This window comes from Pseudophryne corroboree, chromosome 5 (genome assembly GCF_028390025.1).
Source record: "Pseudophryne corroboree isolate aPseCor3 chromosome 5, aPseCor3.hap2, whole genome shotgun sequence".
Taxonomy (NCBI): Eukaryota; Metazoa; Chordata; class Amphibia; order Anura; family Myobatrachidae; genus Pseudophryne; species Pseudophryne corroboree.
Genome location: NC_086448.1, coordinates 245,292,799 through 245,314,727, shown reverse-complemented (window position 1 = coordinate 245,314,727; position 21,929 = coordinate 245,292,799).

Genomic DNA, 21,929 nt, shown 5'->3' with positions numbered 1-21,929 from the left:
CCGGTCTTTCCGGGAGATTGGTGAGGGTTAATCACAATATATATATATATATATATATATATATATTCTGGATCCCTGGTATGTTGTCTTGTTTAACATAATGGTGGCCACTGCTAATTTATCACTTTTGTTGCACGTTACACAGTTATCCTGGCCCTAAGAATTGCAGCTATTATCCTGTCCCTGTATAGTACTTGGACAACCGGGTAGGTATAAATTGCTGTCAACTGGAGAAGTTTAGGTAGTATATGCTCTACGGCTCTCCCTGCTCTTCACAGCCGGCTGCGTTGAGGCATATATCATTCAACTCTGCCACTCCTACACCTCTGCAGCTGTGTTGGGGCACTAGAATTGCTTTTTGATAGATATGCTCCCACAATAAAGTTATTAGAGAGAGGTCCCCTTTTTATGAGGCTTGGCTGCCCTGAAATGTCTCTGGGCTATCACAACCGTTGTGCTGTCTATGGGATTCCCTGCCTAGGGAAACTACTATGGTCTCTGATGTTCACATAGAGGGGAAGAGGGAGGTCCACATACGTGTTGGGTGCTGTCAGGAGCTCTGTCTCTGCCCAGTCGGCCTCCTGGTGTGGCCACTACAAGGAAGCCTCCTCCGGAGCCGCCACCTCCAATTCTCATGGTGCGGGGCAGAAAGGAGTGACACCCCATCAGTCCATGTGAGCTCCGCCCCCTGGACCCGTCTCCGTTCCATCTCCTAGGCTGGCTGCTGTCTGTAGCCGCGCCTCTGTTCCGCCTCCTGGACCACCTGTCAGCCGCACCTCCGCTCGGTCCCGCTGCCTGACTCCCCGCTAGGGTAGCTCCACTCTGCCGCTGCTGGACTCCCTGTCCCTCACACTGGCTGCAGGGTGATGTGAGGACCTCACACTCTGTGCCACCCTTGCGAACACCAACCGGAGCTGCGCAGTCCTGCCTCTTCACTCTCTGACGGCCATCCGGTAAGTGCGCAGTTCTTCTTCAACAGCTGCCCGGTACCCACGGGATCCTGTTCACCGGCGCGTGTGAATAGTCCAGCAGTTTCTAACCATGCACCGGGCCCCTGCACCCGCTCAACCCCTGCCACCAATGTGCGCAGCCCATAATAAAAGGCATCCCCCTATCCACTGTCACCAATGTACACAGAGTACAATGTATATAGCCCCTGTGCACCTATACATGTGTATATATAACTATTATTACAATAAAAGGTCCTATAACAATGTGCAAGGACTCCACGGTCTGGTGGGGTGTCACATACCTCCCTAGTAGAATGATGCATGTCCTCACGCATCTGATAATTCTGACATATAATGAAGAAATTAACCTTATGGTTGTCACAAATTAACTACAATTAGTAGTACTATACTCGTACAGATGAAAATAATTTAATCCCTGTATTTTAGTGGTAATATGCCTCTGGTGCTGCGTTCCAGCCTCTGATTGATTGGGGTAGCACCTTCCCTTCTTTCTGTACGCTTTTACCACAAGTGGGATCATTACATTCAATGGACCCTTCTCCTATTGGGTCTGGGGCTATAGATCCTACGGAGTTCGGCGTAGCAGGGCTGCCCATGAACAATAGAAGCTCCATGGGATTGTGGAATGGTATGAGCTCTGAGGTTCCTGGACTATCTGCTACAGAAGAGTTTTGTCCTTCTTCAGGGATTTTTGCAGTACAAGGTTTGATTTGTTCATCAGACATGACACTAACTGGCCCCTCCAGATCGCGGTGGATCTTGTAAGTATAGTGCTCACCTTCCGGAACACTGATCACGACCTAGGGGAGGTTTTCCCACATCGCATCCCATTTACTAAAGCAATGATTCCGCCTTCTCCAGACTTTATCCCCCACCTTTATAGGCATGTATTTAGTATGGGCGTTATAATTCTTCTCCTGACGCTGATGAACCACCTCTATTCTCTTTTCCACAATGGCCTGAGCTGCTTTGATCCTCCACTGGTGTTCACAGGCCCAGTCAGTTTTAGGTTGGTCAGTGTAATCCCCTGTATGCGACAGTTCCCGTGTCTTGGGGTAATTTGCCCTGATGGCTGAACATGAGGTAATAAGGGGTAAAGCCTGTGGAACAATGTTCTGTATTATTATATAGGTAGGTGAGCTCGGGTAGTAGAGTCAGCCACTTGGCCCGATCTTCTCTTGACAGATTTCTTAGCATTCCAATAATCGTCTGATTAGCTCGCTCACAAAGACCATTCCCCTGTGGTTGATAAGTGGTGGTTCTCACCTTTCGACAGCCATAATAAGAGCAAAACTCATGGAAAAGTTGACTCAAATGCAGGGCCTTGATCCGTCAGAATGCAATCTGGATATCCATAGGGTCTGGCAAAGTATTTTAGAAAAAGCTCAGCGGTGGTCTTGGCGGTGATGTCTTTAGCTGGTACCACCACCAGGAATTTACTATAATGGTCTGTCATAGTCAAGGCATATTAATACCCTCCGTGGCTGGGTTTGAGTTTCATGTGGTCCAGTTCAACAGTCTGCAGTGGATAACTCTTGATGGGATGTAGGCTGTCCCTCTGGTTAACATCGGGTTGTCTTTTAAGGTTGGACGGCACACAGTCTCTGCACCAATCCGCAATGTCCTCTCTCATGCAGACCCAAAAGTATTGTCTCCTCTATATAGCCTCGGTCTTTTGCATGCCAAATTTCCCAGATTTATTTTGAGAGGCTTTTAGCAGTATGGTGGCCCGATCTCTTGGAATGATGATTTTGGTGACCGTCTGATGTGTGCTGGGGTCAAGACTAGTACGTACTAGAAGACCCTGTTTGCACTGAATAGGATCATAGTGTCTCAATAACTTCACCAGCTCCGGATCTGCTTCGGCTCACTGAGCTTTGGTCGACCAGCGTTGTTGTTGTATTATCGCCATGAGTTCCCTCAAGATAGGGCTTTGTTGTTGAATCCCTGCCCAGTCAACGGTGGGTGAATCACATGGATGCTCCTCGAACTGTAAATCTGCCGATGCGAATAATGGACCTGAAATGATTGCCTCTTCCGTTCCCCAGGATTTGAATATGGGAGTCTCGACTTCTTCATCCACATCCTTAACTTCTTCTGCAACATCCGCAGTGGGGAGAAGGGACAGGGCGTCGGCGTTGCCATTGGATTTTCCACTTCGTTAAGATACAGTATAGTTGAAGTTGGCAAGGCAGGATACCCACCTCTGCTCAAGGGCTCCGAGTCGAGCCGTGGACAGATGGACTAATGGGTTGTTATCTGTCATGATGATAAACGGTGTGGCGACCAAATGAGGGTGAGCAATTCTAGCTTAAAAGTACTATTTCACTATTGCGTTCCGTCTTGCGAAGACCTCTGCTGGCATAAGCAACAACTCTCTAACGACCATCCTGTCTCTGAGACAATACAGCTCCTAACCCACGGTGACTGCCATCTGTGTATACTTCGAAAGGCTTGTCATAGTCTGGGTAGGTGAGTAATGGGGTTTCTGTCAATGCCTTCTTCAGCCGGTCAAAGGCTTGTTGATGTTCCTGCCCCCAATTGACGAAAGATGAACCTCGTCTTTCGATGCCCGATTTGTCCCTTAAAAGCTCATGCAGTGGGGCTGCTATTGTGGCAAAATGTTCGATGAAACGTTGGTAATAGCCTAATAATCCCAGAAAACTGCGAACATCTCTAACTGTCTTGGGTACTGGCCAATCCTGACCGACGCTGATTTTTCCCAGGTCAGGCATTACTCCTTCTGCACTGACAACGTGACCAAGGTCCCGCACTTTCGGTTTAAGCAAATGACATTTTGCCGGTTTGAGTTTAGGTCCGGCCTTGGCCAGTAAATGGAATACTTCTTCCAGATGCCGTAAGTGATCTTCATAGCTTTTTGAGAAGATGATGACATCATCCAGGTACAATAAAATTATCTCAAAGTTGTAATGACCAAGGCAATGCTCCATGAGCCGTTGAAAGCTGGCAGGGGCATTGCAGAGCTCAAATGGCATCCTGTTGAATTCGAACAAACCAATTGGAGTTGTGAAAGCTGTCTTCTCTCTATCTTCCGGAGCCATTTGAATTTGCCAGTATCCACTGGTTAGGTCCAGCATTGAGAAATAAGCTGCTGTCTTTAAAGTAGAGATGAGCGGGTTCGGTTCCTTGGGATCCGAACCCCCCCGAACTTCACCCATTTTACACGGTTCCGAGGCAGCCTTGGATCTTCCCGCCTTGCTCGGTTAACCAGAAAGCGCCCGAACGTCATCATCCCGCTGTCGGATTCTCGCAAGATTCGTATTCTATATAAGGAGCCGCGCGTCGCCGACATTTTCACTCGTGCTTTGGAGATTGAACGGAGAGGACGTGGCAGCGTTCTCTCCCTGAAAAGCTCCATAATCTGTGCTCAGTGTGCTGAAAATATCTGAGCTCAGTGTGCTGCAAATAATCTGTGCTCAGTGTGCTGAAAATATCTACGTTCTCTGCCTGAACATGCTCCATATCTGTGCTCAGTGTGCTGCAAATATCTGATCAGTGTGCTGAATTGTGGGGACTGGGGACCACCAGTATATAATATATACTTTTCTATAGCTTCTATACTGCTTGTCAGGACACACATGGGTCACAGTTACACAGCTCTGTACTGATATATACAATAATATATATACTTTTCTATAGCTTCTATACTGCTTGTCAGGACATATGTGTCACAGTTACACAGCTTTGTACTGATATACAGTAATATTATATATACTTTTCTATAGCTTCTAAACTGCTTGTCAGGACACATGGGTCACAGTTACACCGCTCTGTACTGATATACAGTAATATTATATATACTTTTCTATAGCTTCTAAACTGCTTGTCAGGACACATGGGTCACAGTTACACCACTCTGTACTGATATATACAATAATATATATACTTTTCTTATTTTCTATAGCTTCTATACTGCTTGTCAGGACACATGTTTCACAGTTACACCGCTCTGTACTGATATACAGTAATATTATATATACTTTTCTATAGCTTCTATACTGCTTGTCAGGACACATGGGTCACAGTTACACCGCTCTGTCTGTACTGATATATACAATAATATATATACTTTTCTTATTTTCTATAGCTTCTATACTGCTTGTCAGGACACATGTGTCACAGTTACACCGCTCTGTTCTGATATACAGTAATATTATATATACTTTTCTATAGCTTCTATACTGCTTGTCAGGACACATGTGTCACAGTTACACCACTCTGTCTGTACTGATATATACAACAATATATATACTTTTCTATAGCTTCTATACTGCTTGTCAGGACACATGGGTCACAGTCACACCGCTCTGTACTGATATACAGTAATATTATATATACTTTTCTATAGCTTCTATACTGCTTGTCAGGACACATGGGTCACAGTTACACCACTCTGTCTGTATTGATATATACAACAATATATATACTTTTCTATAGCTTCTATACTGCTTGTCAGGACACATGTGTCACAGTTACACCGCTCTGTACTGATATACAGTAATATTATATATACTTTTCTATAGCTTCTATACTGCTTGTCAGGACACATGTGTCACAGTTACACCGCTCTGTACTGATATACAGTAATATTATATATACTTTTCTATAGCTCCTATACTGCTTGTCAGGACACATGGGTCACAGTTACACCGCTCTGTACTGATATATACAATAAAATATATACTTTTCTATAGCTTCTATACTGCTTGTCAGGACACATGGGTCACAGTAACACCGCTCTGTACTGATATATACAATAATATATATACTTTTCTATAGCTCCTATACTGCTTGTCAGGACACATGGGTCACAGTTACACCGCTCTGTACTGATATATACAATAAAATATATACTTTTCTATAGCTTCTATACTGCTTGTCAGGACACATGTGTCACAGTTACACCGCTCTGTACTGATATACAGTAATATTATATATACTTTTCTATAGCTTCTGTACTGCTTGTCAGGACACATGGGTCACAGTTACACTGCTCTGTCTGTACTGATATATACAATAATATATATACTTTTCTTATTTTCTATAGCTTCTATACTGCTTGTCAGGACACATGTGTCACAGTTACACCGCTCTGTCTGTACTGATATATACAATAATATCACAAAGGGAGGTTGTTTCTTGAAAGGGATCAAGGAACCAAGTAGTAAACCTCTTTGTGGGGGCACTCTTATTATACTGTTGAAATTTAAAACATAACTTTTATTTAGTCAGAAAAAATAAATATAGTTTTCAACCTTTCCCAAACATGTTTTTTTTATATCAATTTAAATATATATAAGACAATTAGGTTCAAGAACACAATAAATATGCTCCAAATTGAGAGTTCTTTATCCTAATTGATCAGACCTCTAAATGTGGGTCACCCACGGGTGAAAATATAATGTGTTGTATAAAGAGTGATTAGAAGATTAAGCAATTTTTCTAAAAACAATTAAATTGTGAAAAAAAGGGTCAGAAAATAATATTCTAACCACTACGGCACGTCAATATTCCTAGCGGGACGATCTGCCTACAGCTTGCTGCTAATTGAGAAAAATATATAGAAATTATGTAGTGTCTGAGTAGTATAGCGGTTTATGTCTATACTGGAAAAAAGGTTTAATGCACTATATAATGTTAGTGCTAATGGTTGAGATATTTTTCACGATATAGTGTCCCAGATTCTACTATGGCGTCAGGTGTCAAAATATGCATTAATCATCAACACTAATTAGGTTGAACACATAAGCCGCTAATGATGTAGCCATAAACTGCTAATGATAATAATGTCTCCCAAAATAACATAATAATTGCACATATCACTCCTGTTGGGAAAAGAAATATACCACAGGAATTGTAAATGGTTTTGTAGCGGAGAGATGTTCCCAGGTACCTGTAAATGAATAAAGCATGCATCCACTTAGTTTGTAGCTGATCACTGTCCCTGCTGAGAGCAGAAGATGCCAAGGTAGGTCTTGTGGATCAGAGCCGCAGGCTTTCTCTGTGAATAACTGTTTTCATTGGGAATATAGAAATTTGTGGTTTTCAGCAAGAAAAAGGAAATAACAGGGTGATGTCGATCTTCCTGTAAGTAATGTCATGGGATACAGGCATAAGGTAAACAGAAGGAATTAGGTACTCCACAGTAATTGCGACAATTTGCTTTCATTGGGGATATAGCAGTGTGTGGTTTCAGCGGAAAGAAGAAACAGGGCGATATAGGTCTTCCTGTAAATAATATCATAGGATGCAGGCATAAAATTAACAAAAATGGATTTTTCACACTGAAAATGCAACTCCAAAACACATAGTGGGGAAAATAATATCTTTTCTCTAGCGTTTTAAATTTCTTAATAATCCCCTGCTATAGATAGTGTAGAAGCCCGTCCCGTGTGTCTGGCCAACTTCTGCTGCCTTCCCATGTGTATGCTAGCACACAGTGAATGGGAGGTGAGAGAGCCAGCCCGACGGTAACGGGCTGAAGAAAGAAAGAAGTGTTTCTACTGTCATCCGCTACGGCACCCTGCAGCCCTGTTGACCGTGGTCAGCGCAGAGTTAACAGGTACCGCCGAGCAGATGATGAGAGCGCACTGAAATACCTAGCGGGGAGAGAGTGTCCCCGTGTGCAGCGGCTGCGGTAGGCGTCTCTGTCAGTGCCGAGGTCCGGACCCAGTGACGTGTCTCGGGATTCCGGAAGTAGCGTCATGTGACGCTCAAGAACAGGTGCTGGACGTACGTTTCACCCTCAAAACGGGCTTGATCACCATCTGCCTGTCTGGTATTCCCCTTCATGGGGATTTAAGTGTTAGTGACCCAATCACAGTTAACCAAGGTAATGAGTGACAGTTAGACTATCCAATAAGAGAATGATTAGTTTACATAAGCAGTATAGATTGAGGATTCAGTAATTAAATCGAAAAGTCGGGAAAAAAATCCCTATTGCACATTTTCCCTAACACATAAATGTGAATGGGGAAATGAGTGAGATAGGTAAAAAGTGGATAAATAGAAAATGATAATAATCAGGAGTAATTAATGAATGATAATTGAATAAAAGCCTATAAAAAATAATAAATAATAAATAAATAATGATAAATATGAATGAAGGTTGAATGTGAGTAAACAAAATAAATTGAAAAATAGAATGAAAATCGATATACTAATAATAAATATAAATATAAAAATAATAATAATAAAGTGATTAATAACAATGAAGAATACAAATAAAATTAAATGTGAATGTGAACAAAAAACTACAGGTGAGTATGAAATTTAACCCCACTGGTTGGGTATATACTTAATGAGCACCAGAAATAATAATTATGGTATGAAATAAACCACTATACTGATATATGGTAAAGATAGCACTATCTAGGTACGTGTGTGTGCGTGTGCACACACGTATGCACATATCCACTAAATACCTATGAATAAGTTGGAATGATTTGCTGGGGGAAGATAGGAGGTAGCGGTGAGGTTAATAGGAAAGGATTAAATTAGGTTATTAAGAAGGCACTATAATTAATGTTTTCATTAAGGCCCATAGAGGATATTGAGCCCAGTCTAAAGATCCACTGACTCTCCCATCTGAGGAGCTCTTTCTGGAGGTCTCCCCCTCTTATGCCCAAGTTGATTTTTTCAAGTCCAAAGACTTGTAGGCATTCCGAGGAGTTCCCATGGACACTGTGGAAATGTCTGGCCACAGTCGTTAATGGTTTGAATTTCTTGCTATCAGTTTATGCATTTCTTATAGTCCCGATATGCTCCAATATGCGCTGTTTAAGCATCCTGGAGGTCATCCCGACATAACGGATATTGCATGTGCATGTGATACAATATATCACATTTTTGGTCTTGCAATTGAAAAAATCTGTGATAATGTGTTCTGTACCATATTTATCCTGTATGGTAGACTGTGAGTGAATGTATTTACAAGCTTTGCAAGACCTGCAACGGAAACTACCTCGTACTGATGGTTGTCTGGGGGGTTTGTCCTCAAAGTGGCTTTTCACCAATCTGTCTTTAAGGTTTGGCGATCTCCTCCAACTCATAGAGACTCGCTCCTTTAAAACCTTATCTAGATCATTGTCTAGGCGTAATACAGGCCAGTGCTTTTGAATGATCTGTTTAATTTCTTGCCACTCGGTGCAGAAATTACCAACAAATCTTACTTCTGTATCCCCCTTCTGTTTTGTTTTCTCTCGGAAAATCAAAGTTTCTCTGTCTGTGTGCTCCACTTCCCTTTTAGCTTGCTTTATCAGTCTGTGACTATACCCCCTGTTTTTGAGTCTGCTTGTTAGTTTGACACTCTGATCCCGAAAGATACGTTGGTCCGAGCAGTTTCTTTGAGCCTCAAAAATTCACCCTTGGGGATATTTTTCAGTCGTTGGAAAGTGGGAGCTGGATTGATGAAGCAAAGAGTTTGTAGCTGTTGGTTTGCGAAAAAGTTCTGTAGCGATGTGGCCACAATCTGTACGGTATATAGACAGGTCCAGGAAGGAGACTCTATCTTTGTTGGTCACGTACGTGAACCTCAGGTTTAAGTCGTTTTTATGTAGATCTTGAACAAAGTCTTCAAAAGATTTCTCGTCTCCATCCCAGATGACCAAAATGTCATCTATATATCGTAGCCACATCAAGACTCTTTGAGTGTGATGGTCATTATGGTCAGAAAAAACTTTCTCACGTTCCCACCATCCGAGAAATACATTTGCGTACGTAGGGGCACACGCTGCCCCCATCGCTGTGCCCCTTGTTTGTATGTAGAATCTGTTATTGAATGTAAAATAGTTGTTGTGTAAGACAAAATGTAGGAGGTCGAGGAGAAAGAGATGGAAGTCACTGGTCCCCTCTATGTCTAGGAAGTATTTGACTGCATTGATTCCTTTCATGTGATCAATTGAGGTGTAAAGTGATTCCACATCCATACTTATCAGGAGTTGAGTGTCTTCCAATCGTACATCATGAATCTTTTTCAAGACATCCGTAGTGTCTTGAATATAGGAAGGTAAAGTGACCACGTGATGTCTAAGATGAATGTCAATAAATGTACTAGCTTGTTCCAACAGGCCTCCAATCCCGGAGACAATCGGCCTGCCAGGAGGATGGATAAGGCTCTTGTGCGTCTTTGGGAGAAGGTAAAATGTAGGTACCTTGGGGTTTGTGACTTTTAGGTACTCAAATTCAGTTTTAGTAATGGTATTTTCCTTAAATGCCTTCTCAATTAATCTGATATATAGGGTTAGGAGATTCTCTGTGGGGTTAAAGATGGATCTCTTGTAGCAATCTGTGTCGCTTAATTGCCTCATAGCCTCTCCAATATAGAGTTGCTTGTCCCAGATCACTACATTGCCACCTTTATCAGATGGTTTAACCACCACGTCTTCCCATGACTCAATTTCAGTGATAGCTGTCCTTTCCCTATAATTCAGATTGCGTCGGCCAGATCCTTTCCGTCTCTGATGTAGGCTGTCAAGATCTTGTGACACAAGACGTGTGAAGACCTTAACCTCTGGACATATATTGTCCTGCGGAAAGAAATTACTTCTTTTTTTGCATATAGGTCTATTGATAGATGTGTCATCATGGGTTTCCAGATCGTCCTGGAGTTCTTCCAACATAATGACCGCCCTCCTATCGTCCTCCGATGTTAATTCAAATTGTTCAACACTATCAAGTGCCGAGCTTGATGGTTGGCTCGTATGTAGGGCCCTCTTCCCTCATGTGCTTATACTTTTCTTACTTTAATAATCCTCAACTGCCCAGATCCCACAGTTTTTTAACCACCTGGAACTTATCTCTATGTTTACTGGTGTAGTTATGCTAAGTTGCCCTGTACTTGTCCTATATTGTCTTCAATTGTAAGTCACTGTTTTCCTATTTTGTATGTGCATTTGTACTCTGTAATTGGGCGCTGCGGAACCCTTGTGGCGCCATATAAATAAAGGATAATAATAATAATAATAATGTACCTCCTGATGTTCACCTATCATTGGGGCATCAGATTTGTTTTTATTTGCAAAAAATGTATTTAGAAGTAATTTTCTCCTGAAGAGATTTAGGTCTTTCTCCCATTGGAAACGATCGAATTTCTTTGTGGGTGCAAATGTGAGACCTTTGGATAAGACCTTTCTGTGGTCATCAGTGATAGTGTGTTCTGATATGTTGATAATTGTGAGATTTGTTTCCTCTACTGATACTTCCTCTGATTTCGTATTGGATAATGGGATGGAGGTGGGGAATCCCATCTTCGTTCCCCTCTTCCTCTTCCTGCCGCCCCTCCTCGGCTTCCTTTTGGACGTCCTCTTTTGGGTCTCTGATTTTATAAAAAAGAAGGATGTTGCGCCTGATAATTGTTAGTTTCGTCTCTGTAATGGGAGTAGGTCTCCCCTGGGTCCTCGTCAGTCCCTGATGAATCGATCTCCGACGACGAGGGGTATCCTTGTAGGTGTTGTGGTCTTTCCCTCCTTGGTGGTCTATTCCACCTGAAAATTTTACCTGAGGAAAAATCCTGTTTGTCACGTTGGAATTTAGATTTCTTATTTTCTGTGAATACCTCCTCATATTCTTGGAGAGCTTTTTAATCCAGTTCAAATCTAGTTTGGAAGGAAAGCTCGTTCTCAAATGTTTCCAATTTTTTTACCTATATTGTCTATTTCTTTACCTACTTCCTCCAAGATTAAATTGTTATGCTTAATTAGTATCAATATCAAATCATTAGAGCATTTCAGTAAACAGTTTTCCCAGTCTCGTTTCAAATTTTCAGTGGCAAGTGGGTAAGTCGGGAAAACCTTTGGGCGCAAACCTCGCGGTACTATCTTGTGCTTTAGATAGTTTTCTAAACTTATCAGGTCCCAATTGACTCTTGTTTGTCTTTGTCTTAATAATTTAAGTTTATGCATATCATCATTCCAACCTACAGAAGAGGTGGTAGATGTAGTGGGATCCGAGAAAATACCCCCGAGATCCTCAGTCCTTCGTTTATTTATCAATTCATTCCTCAGACTAAAACTTGACATATTTGTCAAAAGTTGGGTCGGAAAATGGGCAGTTTATAAAGAACCAAAAAAAAGGGGGAAAACTAAAGAATAGGCCTAATGTATCTATAAGGCAGAAAAGCGGTGTGCTAGAACAGAAACTGAGGTGACCTCAGTATACACAGTACGAAAAAAGAGGGGGAATTTTCCTGCACAACCTATTAAGGAGTAATGATAATTGTTACAAACCAGCAATCTGGAAGATAATTAGGGAGAATGCTCCAAAAACAGATTATCCTGCTGGTGGTGCTCCCCGAGGTCAAATAACAAATAAATTGCAAAGGGAGGTTGTTCCTTGAAAGGGATCAAGGAACCAAGAAGTAAACTTCTTTGTGGGGGCACTCTTATTCTACTGTTGAAATTTAAAACATAACTTTTATTTAGTCAGGTAAAATAAATATAGTTTTCAACCTTTCCCAAACATGGTTTTTTTTTTATATCAGTTTAAATATATATAAGACAATTAGGTTCAAGAACACAATAAATATGCTCCAAATTGAGAGTTCTTTATCCTAATTGATCAGACCTCTAAATGTGGGTCACCCACGGGTGAAAATATAATGTGTTGTATAAAGAGTGATTAGAAGATTAAGCAATTTTTCTAAAAACAATTAAATTGTGAAAAAAAGGGTTAGAAAGTAATATTCTAACTACTACGGCACGTCAATATTCCTAGCGGGACGATCTGCCTACAGCTTGCTGCTAATTGAGAAAAATATATAGAAATTATGTAGTATCTGAGTAGTATAGCGGTTTATGTCTATACTAGAAAAAAGGTTTAATGCACTATATAATGTTAGTGCTAATGGTTGAGATATTTTTCACGATATAGTGTCCCAGATTCTACTATGGCGTCAGGTGTCAAAATATGCATTAATCATCAACACTAATTAGGTTGAACACATAAGCCGCTAATGATGTAGCCATAAACCGCTAATGATAATAATGTCTCCCAAAATAACATAATAATTGCACATATCACTCCTGTTGGGAAAAGAAATATACCACAGGAATTGTAAATGGTTTTGTAGCGGAGAGATGTTCCCAGGTACCTGTAAATGAATAAAGCATGCATCCACTTAGTTTGTAGCTGATCACTGTCCCCGCTGAGAGCAGAAGATGCCAAGGCAGGTCTTGTGGATCAGAGCCACAGGCTTTCTCTGTGAATTACTGTTTTCATTGGGAATATAGCAATTTGTGGTTTTCAGCAAGAAAATGGAAATAACAGGGTGATGTCGATCTTCCTGTAAGTAATGTCATGGGATACAGGCATAAGGTAAACAGAAGGAATTAGGTACTCCACAGTAATTGCGACAATTTGCTTTCATTGAGGATATAGCAGTGTGTGGTTTCAGCGGAAAGAAGAAACAGGGCGATATAGGTCTTCCTGTAAATAATATCATAGGATGCAGGCATAAAATTAACAAAAATGGATTTTTCACACTGAAAATGCAACTCCAAAACACATAGTGGGGAAAATAATAATTTTTCTCTAGCGTTTTAAATTTCTTAATAATCCCCTGCTATAGATAGTGTAGAAGCCCGTCCCGCGTGTCTGGCCAACTTCTGCTGCCTTCCCATGTGTATGCTAGCACACAGTGAATGGGAGGTGAGAGAGCCAGCCCGACGGTAACGGGCTGAAGAAAGAAAGAAGTGTTTCTACTGTCATCCGCTACGGCACCCTGCAGCCCTGTTGACCGTGGTCAGCGCAGAGTTAACAGGTACCGCCGAGCAGATGATGAGAGCGCACTGAAATACCTAGCGGGGAGAGAGTGTCCCCGTGTGCAGCGGCTGCGGCAGGCGTCTCCGTCAGTGCCGAGGTCCGGACCCAGTGACGTGTCTCGGGATTCCGGAAGTAGCGTCATGTGACGCTCAAGAACAGGTGCTGGACGTACGTTTCACCCTCAAAACGGGCTTGATCACCATCTGCCTGTCTGGTATTCCCCTTCATGGGGATTTAAGTGTTAGTGACCCAATCACAGTTAACCAAGGTAATGAGTGACAGTTAGACTATCCAATAAGAGAATGATTAGTTTACATAAGCAGTATAGATTGAGGATTCAGTAATTAAATAGAAAAGTCAGGAAAAAGATCCCTATTGCACATTTTCCCTAACACATAAATGTGAATGGGGAAATGAGTGAGATAGGTAAAAAGTGGATAAATTGAAAATGATAATAATCAGGAGTAATTAATGAATGATAATTGAATAAAAGCCTATAAAAATAATAAATAAATAATAAATAAATAATGATAAATATGAATGAAGGTTGAATGTGAGTAAACAAAATAAATTGAAAAATAGAATGAAAATCGAAATACTAATAATAAATATAAATATAAAAATAATAATAATAATAAAGTGATTAATAACAATGAAGAATAAAAATAAAATTAAATGTGAATGTGAACAAAAAACTACAGGTGAGTATGAAATTTAACCCCACTGGTTGGGTATATACTTAATGAGCACCAGAAATAATAATTATGGTATGAAATAAACCACTATACTGATATATGGTAAAGATAGCACTATCTAGGTACGTGTGTGTGCGTGTGCACACACGTATGCACATATCCACTAAATACCTATGAATAAGTTGGAATGATTTGCTGGGGAAGATAGGAGGTAGCGGTGAGGTTAATAGGAAAGGATTAAATTAGGTTGTTAAGAAGGCACTATAATTAATGTTTTCATTAAGGCCCATAGGGGATATTGAGCCCAGTCTAAAGATCCACTGACTCTCCCGTCTGAGGAGCTCTTTCTGGAGGTCTCCCCCTCTTATGTCCAAGTTGATTTTTTCAAGTCCAAAGACTTGTAGGCATTCCGAGGAGTTCCCTTGGACACTGTGGAAATGTCTAGCCACAGTCGTTAATGGTTTGAATTTCTTGCTGTCAGTTTCTGCATTTCTTATAGTCCCGATATGCTCCAATATGCGCTGTTTAAGCATCCTGGAGGTCATCCCGACATAACGGATATTGCATGTGCATGTGATACAATATATCACATTTTTGGTCTTGCAATTGAAAAAATCTGTGATAATGTCTTCTGTACCATATTTATACTGTATGGTAGACTGTGAGTGAATGTATTTACAAGCTTTGCAAGACCCGCAAGGGAAACTACCTCGTACTGATGGTTGTCTGGGGGGTTTGTCCTCAAAGTGGCTTTTCACCAATCTGTCTTTAAGGTTTGGCGATCTCCTCCAACTCATAGAGACTCGCTCCTTTAAAACCTTATCTAGATCATTGTCTAGGCGTAATACAGGCCAGTGCTTTTGAATGATCTGTTTAATTTCTCGCCACTCGGTGCAGAAATTACCAACAAATCTTACTTCTGTATCCCCCTTCTGTTTTGTTTTCTCTCGGAAAATCAAAGTTTCTCTGTCTGTGTGCTCCACTTCCCTTTTAGCTTGCTTTATCAGTCTGTGACTATACCCCCTGTTTTTGAGTCTGCTTGTTAGTTCTACACTCTGTTCCCGAAAGATACGTTGGTCCGAGCAGTTTCTTTTGAGCCTCAAAAATTCACCCTTTGGGATATTTTTCAGTCGGTGGAAAGTGGGAGCTGGATTGATGAAGCAAAGAGTTTGTAGCTGTTGGTTTGCGAAAAAGTTCTGTAGCGATGTGGCCACAATCTGTACGGTATATAGACAGGTCCAGGAAGGAGACTCTATCTTTGTTGGTCACGTACGTGAACCTCAGGTTTAAGTCGTTTTTATGTAGATCTTGAACAAAGGCCCTCATTCCGAGTTGTTCGCTCGGTAAAAATCTTCGCATCGCAGCAATTTTCCGCTTAATGCGCATGCGCAATGTCCGCACTGCGACTGCGCCAAGTAAATTTGCTATGCACTTAGTAATTTTACTCATGGCTTTTTCATCGGTCTGGCGATCGTAATGTGATTGACAGGAAATGGGTGTTACTGGGCGGAAACAGGCCGTTTTATGGGCGTGTGGGAAAAAACGCTACAGTTTCCGGAAAAAACGCAGGAGTTGCCGGAGAAACGGGGGAGTGTCTGGGCGAACGCTGGGAGTGTTTGTGACGTCAAGCCAGGAACGACAAGCACTGAACTGATTGCAGATGCCGAGTAAGTCTGAAGCTACTCAGAAACTGCTGCGAGGTGTGTAATCGCAATATTGCGAATACATTGTTCGCAATTTTAAGATGCTAAGATTCACTCCCAGTAGGCGGCGGCTTAGCATGAGCAAATCTGCTAAAATCCGCTTGCGAGCGAACAACTCGGAATGACCTCCTAAGTCTTCAAAAGATTTCTCGTCTCCGTCCCAGATGACCAAAATGTCATCTATATATCGTAGCCACATCAAGACTCTTTGAGTGTGATGGTCATTATGGTCAGAAAAAACTTTCTCACGTTCCCACCATCCGAGAAATAAATTTGCGTACGTAGGGGCACACGCTGCCCCCATCGCTGTGCCCCTTGTTTGTATGTAGAATCTGTTATTGAATATAAAATAGTTGTTGTGTAAGACAAAATGTAGGAGGTCGAGGAGAAAGAGATGGAAGTCACTGGTCCCCTCTATGTCTAGGAAGTATTTGACTGCATTGACTCCTTTCATGTGATCAATTGAGGTGTAAAGTGATTCCACATCCATACTTATCAGGAGTTGAGTGTCTTCCAATCGTACATCATGAATCTTTTTCAAGACATCCGTAGTGTCTTGAACATAGGAAGGTAAAGTGACCACGTGATGTCTAAGATGAATGTCAATAAATGTACTAGCTTGTTCCAACAGGCCACCAATCCCGGAGACAATCGGCCTGCCAGGAAGATGGATAAGGCTCTTGTGCGTCTTTGGGAGAAGGTAAAATGTAGGTACCTTGGGGTTTGTGACTTTTAGGTACTCAAATTCATTTTTAGTAATAGTATTTTCCTTAAATGCCTTCTCAATTAATCTGATATATAGGGTTAGGAGATTCTCTGTGGGGTTAAAGATGGATCTCTTGTAGCAATCTGTGTCGCTTAATTGCCTCATAGCCTCTCCAATATAAAGTTGCTTGTCCCAGATCACTACATTGCCACCTTTATCAGATGGTTTAACCACCACGTCTTCCCATGACTCAATTTCAGTGATAGCTGTCCTTTCCCTATAATTCAGATTGCGTCGGCCAGATCCTTTCCGTCTCTGATGTAGGCTGTCAAGATCTTGTGACATATTATTATATATTATATATACTTTTCTATAGCTTCTATACTGCTTGTCAGGACACATGGGTCACAGTTACACCGCTCTGTACTGATATACAGTAATGATATATATACTTTTCTATAGTTTCTGTACTGCTTGTCAGGACACATGTGTCACAGTTACATCGCTCTGTCTGTACTGATATATACAATAATATATATACTTTTCTATAGGTTCTATACTGCTTGTCAGGACACATGTGTCACAGTTACACCGCTCTGTACTGATATACAGTAATATTATATATACTTTTCTATAGCTTCTATACTGCTTGTCAGGACACATGGGTCACAGTTACACTGCTCTGTCTGTACTGATATATACAATAATATATATACTTTTCTTATTTTCTATAGCTTCTATACTGCTTGTCAGGACACATGGGTCACAGTTACACTGCTCTGTCTGTACTGATATATACAATAATATATATACTTTTCTTATTTTCTATAGCTTCTATACTGCTTGTCAGGACACATGGGTCACAGTTACACTGCTCTGTCTGTACTGATATATACAATAATATATATACTTTTCTTATTTTCTATAGCTTCTATACTGCTTGTCAGGACACATGGGTCACAGTTACACTGCTCTGTACTGATAAACAGTAATATTATATATACTTTTCTATAGCTTCTATACTGCTTGTCAGGACACATGGGTCACAGTTACACCGCTCTGTCTATACTGATATATACAGTAATATATATACTTTTGTTATTTTCTATAGCTTCTATACTGCTTGTCAGGACACATGTGTCACAGTTACACTGCTCTGTCTGTACTGATATATACAATAATATATATACTTTTCTATAGCTACTATACTGCTTGTCAGGACACATGTGTCACAGTTACACCGCTCTGCACTGATATACAGTAATATTATATATACTTTTCTATAACTTCTATACTGCTTGTCGGGACACGTGTCACAGTTACACCGCTCTGTACTGATATACAGTAATATTATATATACTTTTCTATAGCTTCTATACTGCTTGTCAGGACACATGGGTCACAGTTACACCGCTCTGTACTGATATATACAATAATATATATACTTTTCTTATTTTCTATAACTTCTATACTGCTTGTCGGGACACGTGTCACAGTTACACCGCTCTGTACTGATATACAGTAATATTATATATACTTTTCTATAGCTTCTATACTGCTTGTCAGGACACATGTGTCACAGTTACACCGCTCTGTCTGTACTGATATATACAATAATATATATACTTTTCTATAGCTTCTAGTATTACAGTGCAGCATTTTGGTGACTAACAGTATATAGTTGTACTGTAGGACATTGCTGTATCTTGCAGCTCTGTGTCACTGCAAGTATCCATCCATTCCCTTTTTTTTCCAGTGATTTGGACCAATAATACCATTGATTAGAATGAATAATTCCAGTGATTTTGTCATTTTCTTCCAGGGATTTGGACCAATAATACCATTGATTAGAACGAATAATTCCAGTGATTTTGTCATTTTCTTCCAGTGATTTGGACCAATAATACCATTGATTAGAACGAATAATTCCTGTGATTTTGTCATTTTCTTCCAGTGATTTGGACCAATAATACCATTGATTAGAACGAATAATTCCAGTGATTTTGTCATTTTCTTCCAGTGATTTGGACCAATAATAACATTGATTAGAACAAATAATTCCAGTGATTTTGTCATTTTCTTCCAGTGATTTGGACCAATAATACCATTGATTAGAAGGAATAATTCCTGTGATATTGAGGTGTTTGTGTCGCTTAGCTTAGCCGTCCAGCGACCACAGTGCACCTCTTTTTCTCTTTTCTTTGCATCATGTGCTGTTTGGGGCCAATTTTTTTAAGTGCCATCCTGTCTGACACTGTAGTGCCACTCCTAGATGGGCCAGGTGTTTGTGTCGCCCTCTTGGGGCGCTTTGCTTAGTCATCCAGCAACCTCGGTGCAAATTTTAGGACTAAAAATAGTATTGTGAGGTGTGAGGTGTTCAGAATAGACTGGAAATGAGTGGAAATTGTAGTTATTGAGTTTAATAATACTATAGGATCAAAATTACCCCCAAATTCTATGATTTAAGCTGTTTTTGAGGTTTTTTTAAAAAAAAAAACACCTGAATCCAAAACACACCCAATATATGGATATGATGGAACACTTTCTCTGCCTTTCCGAAATCCGAGGGGTATTAGCTAAAAACCCCGGCATGCCGTCGCACTACTCGAAGAACCCCCTCTCTCTGTACATCTGAGGTGTCCTCATTGCCAATCTGGATTTCATCCCATCACGACGTCTCTCGCTATTTTTTGGTGATTTCCTCTGTGCCGGCCTCCTGTGGAACCGTAGTCGTGTTCTGCCCCACAACATCCTGGAAATCTACCTGGATTACTCTGGCCACCGGATAATGCTTGTGGAGCTGTATAGGATAATTGTGTGGATTCAGTATACGCACAGGGACTCTACCATGCTCTACATTGGCCAATGTCCTGGCCACAGCGAAAAGGTTGTTGTCCACTATGGTCACAGGATTCTATCAGGGCTTCATAATCTTGACCCAGGGTACCAATCCTGGTCTTACACCACACCACCTGCTCGGAATCTAGGCTTTAACAGGACTGGCTGCCGGTCCGTGACCCGCTCCCTTCCGACCTCCCCCCGAATGTTGGCAAATTTCTTCTGATTCTTGAGCAAACGTACCGTTTACTGTAAGGCCCTCCTTTCTTTAGGAGCCGCAATCCTCATTTCGCAATGAAGAGCTTCCAGCAACTCATCGGGGCAGTTTTTTAGGATGTTCATGTCCAAGATAACTGGAGGAAGATGGGCATTAGGCATGGTGGTAACTAGGCACCCTTGTCTGTACAGCTGGGCTCTACCTATCTTCATATCCATTCCCAATAACCTCGATAAGTGATAGGCTGTCCGTTACTGGTCAATAGATGGAGCCAGGTAGTTGGTGGGGTTACAATGTCAGCCTCATCCCAATGTCGGAGGAATTCAGTAAACTGAGTGGTCGACACCTGCGAGCCCATGTTCAATAGAGCTGTTACTGCCATCCCATTGATCCAGATCTTCAAATGTGGGCACTCGCTGACATACCTGGGCCACCATTCCTGTGACAACGGACCGGTTAATGAGCCTCCTCCCAAGGGTCGGTCCCTTGCCTCGGGATCTCGCTGTTTAGATTGGAATAAGAACAGTTTCGTTCAATATGCCCACTTTGGTGACAACCTCTGCAAATTGGCCTTCCTTGTGGGTCGAATTGATCAGTGGGCCGTTGGCCCGATTATCTGGGGGTGTCCCAGCGAGGTCGATTCTAATATTGCACCCATTCCCTCCGTCAATTATCACTTTGTTCACGGCTTTACTCATCTAACCTCTGATCCATATGAGCCACATTTAATATGAATTCCGTAAGCTTACTAACAAGCATGCTTATGGGATCAGTCCCAGATGGAGCTTGGGACTGTTGGGAGACAGTTCCCTTTGGTACCAAGGTTTCCAGTTTTGTGCATAATTTGACATCCTGAGAGCTCTCCTCGTCAAAATTTTCGGATAATGCGTCACTTTCACATCATCGCTTTGATTTAGCCCGAGAATTTGAAGGATGGCCTCTTTAAACTCTGAGAATGAGCAGTATGAATGCTGCCGTCTCCACATCCGGAATTGAGATCGAACCGCCTCTCCCAGAGCCCCTTCTATAAAAAGGTTAATTAATGTCTCGTCAGCCTGTTCAATTTCTCGGGTGTCGAGGATTTTAACCGCCTTCATTGCCTCCTGCAGACCGAGGGCAAACTCTCGCAATGATTCATTGGGTTGTTACTTTCTCGCATAAAGGTGACTCTTTAACTCTGCCACTGTTTTAGAATCGAAGATGTTTGTTAATTTTTTGAAAATGTCCTCTACGGTCTCTTTTTCCTCATATTCCCTGGCCTTCACCTCGCGTAATGCAGAGCCTTTCAGTTGCCCCATTACAATCTCTACTTGTTGTTTCTCACTAAGATGATATAAACGGAACATAGAATACATTTTATCCTTAACCACTTGCCTGGCATGGTTGCATCAGATGCGACCATGCCTGCAAGTGCTCTATCTGACCTGGTCACACAGGATGCGACCAGTCAGATACAGAGTGTTAGCAGCGGCAGAGAAGGGAAACTTCCCTCCGCTGCTGCTGTCAGAGTCCCTCTGCCTCCCCGCACTCACCCCCTGTGTCTGCCGTGCTGCTGATAACTGCTGATCAGTCAGCACGGCAGGATCACCCCCCTCCAGTGGCTGCAGACAATGGCAGCCACTGGGGAGTGTAAATAAACCCTCCCTAGCTGCCCCCAGACCCCTCAAGCATACCTCAAGGCTGTCCCGGCTTTCAAAATGAAAGCCGCGAAGGTCGCGATGTTCCTGATGTTCCAGTAGTCACAATGTTCACGATCGATGTTTCGATGTTTGGGGAAAACATTTTTTTTTAAATAAATAAATAAAAAATATATTTTTTTAAACTAAAATCATTTGGGATAGAGTTAAATTCATGTTCTTCACCTAATTCACTCATAAAAAAGAAAATTTCGGAGCGGTTTTTGGCTAAATAAATCATCAGTTAAGTGGTTAAATTCCTTAAGAGTGCTTGAACCATAATAACGTACATTCTTGAAATAAGTGGGTAACCACAGGGCCCCAAAATAATATGGCATAGTTA